Genomic DNA, 9,180 nt, shown 5'->3' with positions numbered 1-9,180 from the left:
TTTTTGATGACTGCTTCAATTTCCTTAGTGGTTATAGGTCTGTTCAGGTTTTCTATTTCTTCCTGGTTCAGTTTTGGTAGTTGATACATCTCTAGGAATGCATCCATTTCTTCCAGGTTATCTAATTTGCTGGCATAGAGTTGCTCATAATATGTTCTTATAATTGTTTGTATTTCTTTGGTGTTGGTTGTGATCTCTCCTCTTTCATTCATGATTTTGTTGATTTCGGTCATTTCTCTTTTCTTTTTGATAAGTCTGGCCAGGGGTTTATCAATCTTGTTAATTCTTTCAAAGAACCAGCTCCTAGTTTCGTTGATCTGTTCTACTGTTCTTTTGGTTTCTATTTCATTGATTTCTGCTCTGATCTTTATTATTTCTCTTCTCCTGCTGGGTTTAGGCTTTATTTGCTGTTCTTTCTCCAGCTCCTTTAGGTGTAGGGTTAGGTTGTGTACTTGAGACCTTTCTTGTTTCTTGAGAAAGGCTTGTATTGCTATATACTTTCCTCTTAGGACTGCCTTGGCTGCATCCCAAAGATTTTGAATAGTTGTGTTTTCATTTTCATTGGTTTCCACGAATTTTTTAAATTCTTCTTTAATTTCCTGGTTGACCCATTCATTCTTCAGTAGGATGCTCTTTAGCCTCCATGTATTTGAGTTCTTTCCGACTTTCCTCTTGTGATTGAGTTCTAGTTTCAAAGCATTGTGGTCTGAAAATAGGCAGGGAATGATCCCAATCTTTTGGTACCAGTTGAGACCTGATTTATGACCTAGGATGTGATCTATTCTGGAGAATGTTCCATGGGCACTAGAGAAGAATGTGTATTCCATTGCTTTGGGATGGAATGTTCTGATTATGTCTGTGAAGTCCATTTGGTCCAGTGTGTCATTTAAAGTCTTTATTTCCTTGTTGATCTTTTGCTTAGACGATCTGTCCATTTCAGTGAGGGGGGTGTTAAAGTCCCCCACTCTTATTGTATTGTTGTCGATGTGTTTCTTTGCTTTTGTTATTAATTGCCTTGCTGCTCCCATGTTAGGGGCATAGATATTTATAATTGTTAGATCTTCTTGTTGGATAGACCCTTTAAGTAGGATATAGTGTCCTTCCTCATCTCTTATTACAGTCTTTGGTTTAAAATCTAATTTGCCTGATAGAAGGATTGCCACCCCAGCTTTCTTTTGGTGTCCATTAGCATGGGAAATGATTTTCCACCCCCTCACTTTCAATCTGGGGGTGTCTTTGGGTCTCAAATGAGTCTCTTGCAGACAGCGTATCGATGGGTCTTGTTTTTTAATCCAATCTGATAGCCTGTGTCTTTTGATTGGGGCATTTAGCCCATTTACATTCAGGGTAAGTATTGAAAGATAGGAATTTAGTGCCATTGTATTGCCTGTAAGGTCACTGTTACTGTATACTGTCTGTGTTCCTTTCTGGTCTATCCTGCTTTTAGGCTCTCTCTTTGCTTAGAGGACCCCTTTCAAGATTTCATGTAGGGCTGGTTTTGTGTTTGCAAATTCCTTTAGTTTTTGTTTGTCCTGGAAGCTTTTTATGTCTCCTTCAATTTTCAATGACAGCCTAGCTGGATATAGTATTCTTGGCTGCATATTTTTCTCATTTAGTGCTCTGAATATATCCTGCCAGTCCTTTCTGGCCTGCCAGGTCTCTGTGGATAGGTCTGTTGCCAATCTAATGTTTCTACCATTGTAGGTTACATATCTCTTCTCCCGAGCTGCTTTCAGGATTTTCTCTTTGTCAATGAGATTCGTAAGTTTTACTATTAGATGTCAGGGTGTTGACCTATTTTTATTGATTTTGAGAGGGGTTCTCTGTGCTTCCTGGATTTTGATGCCTGTTTCCTTCCCCAAATTAGGGAAGTTCTCTGCTATAATTTGCTCCATTATACCTTCTGCCCCTCTCTCTCTTTCTTCTTCTTCTGGGATCCCAATTATTCTAATGTTGTTTCGTCTTATGGTATCACTTATCTCTCGAATTCTGCCCTCGTGATCCAGTAGTTGTTTATCTCTCTTTTTCTCAGCTTCTTTATTTTCCATCATTTGGTCTTCTATATCACTGATTCTCTCTTCTGCCTCATTTATCCTAGCAGTTAGTGCCCCCATTTTTGATTGCACCTCATTAATAGCCTTTTTGATTTCAACTTGGTTAGATTTTAGTTCTTTTACTTCTCCAGAAAGGGTTTCTCTAATAACTTCCATATTTTTTTCAAGCCCAGCTAGTATCTTTAAAGTGATGATTCTGAACTCTAGATCCGACATCGTACTAATGTCCGTATTGAGTAGGTCCCTGGCAGTCGGTACTACCTCTTGTTCTTTTTGTTGAGGTGATTTTTTCCGTCTTGTCATTTTGTGCAGAGGAGAATAGATTAATGAGAGAACAAAATGCTAGCAGAGTAACAACGTCCCCAGAAAATATACTCTAAACAAATCAGAAAAGACCTGAAGCAGTGGGAAAAGAAAGGGAAAGAGAGAAAAAAGAAAAAGATAAAGATAAAAACAAACAAAAACAGAACAAAACAAAACAACAACAACAAAAAACCAGAATGTGATCAAATATGATCAGGCTGGTATATAGATCAGTGCCACACGCTAGATTTTGGGTGTATTTTGGTCTGTTAGAAGAAAGTGCCTCCCAAAATTTTAAAGAAAGAAAAACTTATATATGTACAAAAATAAGGGTTGATATGATGAAGGGATGGAATATGACTGTAAAGATGGAAATTATAAAAAATTTTATAAAAGGAATTGATAAGAAGTTCTTTGAAAAAAGAAAGAAGAGGATTTTAAAAAAGAAAAAAGAAAAAAAAAGGGAGAGAATGTGATCAGGCAGGGGAGTAGGAAAAAAACATATACTAGAGATTTAGGGTATATTTTGATCTGTTAGAAGAAACTATCTCAAAATTTTAAAGAGAGAACAACTTATGTATATATGCCAAAAATATGGGTAACTACTATGAAGGGATAGAATATGACTCTAAAAATGAAAAATAAAAATGTTTTTTTAAAAAGGGATTGATAAGATGTTGGTTGAAAAAGGGAAAAAGAAAAATTCAAAAAAAAGAAAAAGAAAAAGAAAAAAAGACAGTTAAAAAAAAAATTAACCTTGAAAGACTAAAGAATCATGGTAAAAAAGCCATGAATTCTATGTGTAGTATTCCCCTAGCGCTGGAGTTCTGCTGTTCTCATTGATCGGTAAACTTGGTCTTGGCTGGCTGTTCTCGCTGATCTTCTGGGGAGGGGCCTGTTGCCGTGGTTTCCAAATGTCTTTGCCGGAGGCGGAACTGCCCCGCCCTTGTCCGGTCCAGGCTAAGTAATCTGCTCAGGTTGCTCTCCGGAGCTTTTGTTCCCTGCGAGCTTTCCGTACAGGTTTGGAGGCAGAGAGTGAAAATGGCGGCCTCCCAATCTCTGCCCCGTAGAAGCCGAGAACTCGGGGCCCCGCTCCTCAGTGAGCCCCCAGAGAAAAGCAGTCAGTCACTTCCGTCTCCCTGGTCTCCGGCCACACTCCGTGCTCACCCGGCCTGTGACCGAGCATTTCTATCTCTGGCACCCGACCCCAGGTGGAGTCTCCAAACCCAGCAGATCCCTGCGGGGCGCTCCCGCGCGGCTCCTCCTGGGGGAGGAAGGTGAGTCTCCCCAGATCTGCCGCTTGTTGGGTCCCTGCTGGAGGAGCAGTGGCCCGACTGTGCCGCGGATCACGGTTTATGACAACCCCGAGCTGAGAGCCCGCGCCTGGGCTCCGTCTCTGCAGCCAGCTTCCCCGCTCTGATATCTGGGAGCTCTACCACACTCAGGCACCCCCAGTCTTTCTGTGACCCCAAGGGTCCTGAGACCACACTGTCCCACGAGGGTTCCACCCCCAGCTTAGCCACCGGAGTGACGTCCCTCAGCGGAGCAGACTTTTAAAAGTTCCGATTTTGTGCTCCACGGCTCTCACGTGCCAGAAGCGGCCAACGGAGGCCCCTCCCCCACCGTCTATGTTCCCGAATGTCGCCTCAGATTCACTTCTCCGCACGTCCTACCTTCCAGAAAGTGGTCGCTTTTCTGTTCAGAGAGTTGTTGCTATTCTTTTCTTCGATCTCCTGTTGAATTTGTAGGTGTTCAGAATGGTTTGATCCCTATCCAGCTGAATTCCTGAGAGGAGACGAAATCCAGGTCTCCTACTCCTCCGCCATCTTGCTCCGCCCCCTGCCTCCTCCTTTTGATTTTGCTTGGACTCAAATCTGATTTAAAACCCAAACCTAATCAATAACCACTTAATTTTAGGCTTTTCCTTAAGCAATGACATCATTAATTCAACAGGTAAGAGAGCTATTGGACATGTAGCTAGAATCATTGAGAAATTCCTTGCTTCATTATCATCTTAAGCCCATTCTCACTGATGGGTCTTTCTATTCCCCTCACTCTGCTTCACCGCTGGGCCTGATATAGAGTTGATATGGTTAGGCGCTTTCAAACAGGAAGAGAATATGAGAAAGGTTTAGATTTGATTCAATCAGAAAATTGAAATGTGGATTATTTTATTTCCAAATACATGTGTGCTTGGAATTTAATAATTTCTTAAAATCACAAATGGGTGGAAATGGGTCATCATCTTTTTGGTGTTAGGGTACTTGAAGTGTTAACTTGACCCCTTCCCCATCTAAACCTCTGGAATGTAAGCAAATGTTCTACACTTTTACTTTTGCTTTTCTCTAAGAGGGTAGATACTACATATCAGGGCCTGTTATGCATCTGGGTAGGCAATAAAGGGTCAGGATCCAGAACAAGACCATCTGCTAAAGGAGGCAGCAGGGGACAGTCCCCGAAGGAAAGTCCAGGCCTGCAGGCAGAACACAACACCCACCCAAGAGAAAAGAGAACAGGTAGCAGCCTCAACAGGCAGTGACCATCGCGGAGTCAGTTAGGACAGTCTAAATAAGACAACTGAGGTATCCCCATAGACTGGGAAAGTACAATGTAGAAAATCCAGGAATAGGTGAAAATAAATTAAGCAGGTAAGCTGACCAAAGAGTCTGTCACAAAGTAGTAAAAACTCACCATTAAAATTGAAGCCATGGCAATCTTCAGAAAGACAGGAGACAAGTGTCAATGAGGATGTGGAGAAAAAAGAACCTTTGTTCACCATTGATGAGAATGTATATTCTCATAGTACAGTCAATATGAAAAACAGTATGGAGGTTCCTCAAAAAATTAAAAATAGAACTACCAACAATCCAGCAGTTCCACTTCTGAGTATTTATCCAAAGGAAATGAAAACAAATCTCAGAGAAAAAAGATCTCCCATATTTGGGGGCAACTGGGTGGCTCAGTCAATTAAGCATCTGCCTTCAGCTCAGGTCATGATCTCCGGGTCCTGGGACTGAGCCCCACATCCCCCTGCTCAGCGGGGAGCCTGTTTCTCCCTCTCCCTCTGCCTGCCTCTCCTCCTGCTTGTGCTCTATCAAATAAATAAAATCTTTAAAAAAAAAAAAAAAGATCTCCCCTATTCACTGCAGCATTATTCACAATAGCCAACATTCAGGAAAAAACCTAAGGATCCGTCAATGGGTGAATGGATAAAGATGATGTGGTGTGTGTGTATATAGATAGATACACCTATATTTATATATATGTACATATATATGTGCATACATATATATACACATGTATATATCTATACACACACAATGGAATATTATTCAGCCATAAGAAAAAAAGGACATCCTGCCATTTGTGACCACACAGAGCATTAGGGCATTATGCAAAGTGAAGTAAGACAGAGAAAGGAAAACACTATAGGGTATCACTTATATGTGGCATCTAAAAAAGCCAAACTTGGGGCACCTGGGTGGCTCAGTCAGTTCAGTGTCTGACTTGATTCTTGATTTTGGCTCAAGTCATGATCTCAGGGTCCTGGGATGGAGCCCTGTGTCAGGCTCCCTGCTCAGTGGGGAGTCTGCTTGAGGATTTCTCTCCCTCTCTCTCTGCTCCTTCCCCTCCCCTCACTCTCTCTCAAATAAACAAATCTTTAAAAATTAAAAAATAAAGATAAGAAAAAGTCAAACTCATAGAAACAGAGTAGAATGGTGGCTACCAGGGGCTGGGGATTGGGGGAAATGGAAAGATGTTGGTCAAAAACTTCCAGATATAAGATGAATAAGCTCCGGGGATCTAATGTACAGCATGGTAATTATAGTTAATACTATATTGTATCCCTGAAAGTTCACCTGTTGGTTATCTTCCTATGATGCCACAATCTGTTACTTCCCTGCTCAAGCATCTTTAATGCCTCTAGCAGAGGCTGAACACTGGAAGCCTCGGAGTTGAATCCAGCCCCAGCTGGCTTTTGTTTGGCTCACACTGTGTTTTTCAAAAACTTGATTTAGATACAACTTTTTAAAATAAAGATGTATGTGTGTGGGTGTGTGCGTGTATGCGCGCACATGAACACACACACACACACAAACACATCCCCTCTGGTTTCTCTTAAAAATTCAAAAAGTCTGGCAGCTCTGAGCCTGTGTTCCCACCTGGCAATAATCAGCTGACGCTAAGCAACCCTGCCTGTCCCTGGCATCTGCTCTCTACTATCCACCATGTTCCCACCAGCACCTTTGCTCCTCTTCTGGCCCTTCACCCATCACAGTTCCCACTGGCCCCAGGCAGTGTTTAGAATTTGTTAACCCTTGACCTACAGGATGACCTCTAAACTCCTAGCATTCAAGGTTCTCCGCAGTTTGGTAATGCCATAACACCAGTGTCCAATATGTGAACCCTCTTTTCAGAAGCTTCTCTGACATCCCTTAAAAATATCTTCTTCCGCACCTCTCTTCATTAAACAAACATTACTGACTGCTACCATGTGCAAAGAGTAAGCAAGACCTACACAGAGCCTGCCTTCAGGAAGCTGATACTCCAGTGTCTGTTGTTTTATAACATGGTGGCGGGGGTGGGGGTGGAGATCCCTTTAGGATAGTGGACATTAACACTGGCTGCCTATTGGAATCTGGAGAGCTTTAATAAAAACCAATATTCAGCTCATCTCATTGGAGGCTAATCCTCTCCAGTAGGGGAAACTAGTGTTTTAATCACAGAATGCAATAGAGTTCCCATTTCTATGAGGCTGGCAGAAAAGGGAAAAACAGTTTGTACCAAGGGTACTAACCCAGTCTAGAGGTTTTCTGAAGGGAGTCACATCTAATACAAGGCAAGAGAGGGTGGGTGAGGAGGGAGTGCTCCAGGCAAGGGTCACAGCTACAGCAAGGCCCAGAGGTGAGCAAAACACTGAAACGAGTTGGGTTTGGACACAATGGGCAGTGACAGTGGTCCATGAGGACCAAGGAGTCTGAAAGCTGCCTGGAGAAGTTGACAGGCACAATCATACAGACTTTATCCCAAAGGCACTTGGAAGCATTTGAAGAATTTTACAAAAGGGAGTGGCATGCTCAGTTTTATGGTTTAGAAAGAGCGTCATGACTGCTTATGGAGAATAGACTGGAAAAGACAATGAGGGAAGATGGAAGACATGTTAAAAAGACTATTATGAGAGGCCAGACATGAAAGGTCACATTATGTGTGATTCTATTCATATGAAATATCTGGACTAGGGTAATCCTTAGAGACGGAACACAGACTGGTGGTTGCCAGGGCTGGGGAAAGAAGGGGAGGGTGCTGCTTAATGGGGACAGGGTTTCCTTTGGGGTGATGACAGGCTCTGGAACTAGATAGAGGTGATGATCACACAACACTGTGAATGTACTAAATGCCACTGAATTGCATACTATCGAATGAGCAATTTTATGTTTTTTGAACATTTTATATGAATATTACCTCAATTCTAAAAGGATGATTATGGAGTCCAGGCAAGAATCATTAGGAAGAAGAGATGTCATGACATGAACTCCAGCCTCCATGCTACGCCCAGATCATTCCCTTCTCCCTCTGGATGCCCTTTCCTCTCCTTCCCCGCTCCCTTGACCGACTCATCCTCCAGCTGCATTTCACTGGCTACCACCTTAGACCTACCCAGCTGGAGCTCATCATTTCCCCAGAAATGGAGGCCAGGCCTCTCCTCACACACTCCCTGCCACCTCTTTATCATTTCCTCACGTCCTCATTTAGTGAATACAGGATGAGAAAGGTTGATGCTAAGCTCGCTATGTGGCTTTTCAACAAGGAAAAGATGCATATATTTCTGCCACCTGAATATAAGGTTGTATCATTTTATATACACATAACTTCCGTTACAAATCCATCATCATATATATATAAAATTTCCATTATAATTCAAGAATTGGGGGGACCTAGTAGAGAATATAAAAAATATTTCAAGGTGATACACAATGTTTACATCCTATCAAGGGGCACAAGTGGCATCTAGAGAAGCAGAATTATAATCTCCTTTACCAACTGGTCTGTAAGTCTAAATTTCCCTGCTTCTCACTGAGGGAGGCTTACCCCATAACAAGCTCACCCCCATATTTCTAAGTTATATCATCTGGCTCCTCCATGGCTGCTCAGAAAGCTGGAGTCCATTCCTGTGGAGTGGTGCTTTATCCACGTCCAGAAGGAGAGAGACACTCAGTGCAGACAGGGCTGTGGTGCTGGGCATTAGGGAGAGTCAGCCTGGGTGCAGAGCTCAGACCCCTACCTATCAAGGTACTGGACAAAGGCTCCGGAAACAGTGACACAGAACAAGAGGTGGGCAGGATCTTCAGGAAAGAGGGGACAATGAGGAGGTGACCAGATTTGTGGCCAGTACAGTGACTCAGATCAATATGCTCCAAAGAGCTCTGCGATGTGACCAGCATTGATTTATTCATTCAGCATAAAGTCACTGAAAACATACCACCAACCAGGCACTGTGTTGGGAAAACAATGGGTATCAACAAAGATAGTCACTCCCAATACTCCTAGTAGGGGATACAGTCCAGTTAACGGGAAACTATACAAGTATATAGCACTAAGATAGGGGCAGTGGATACTCAAGATACACCCAGGGAAACAAAATAGCAGAGATTGTAAGCTTGAGTTCTCGAGTCTCACTGCCCAAGTTCCCATCCTAGCCCTGAGCAACTGTCTGAATTACTTAGTCTAGTAGTGGCCCCCAAAAAGATAGGTCCACAGTCTAACCCCTGAACCTGTGAATATGACCTTATTTGGATAAAGAGTCTTTGCAGATACAATTAAG

The sequence above is a fragment of the Neomonachus schauinslandi genome, chromosome 4 (genome assembly GCF_002201575.2).
Source record: "Neomonachus schauinslandi chromosome 4, ASM220157v2, whole genome shotgun sequence".
In the NCBI taxonomy this organism is placed as follows: Eukaryota; Metazoa; Chordata; class Mammalia; order Carnivora; family Phocidae; genus Neomonachus; species Neomonachus schauinslandi.
The sequence above is the reverse complement of the archived record's forward strand: the minus strand, read 5'-3'. Positions refer to the sequence as shown.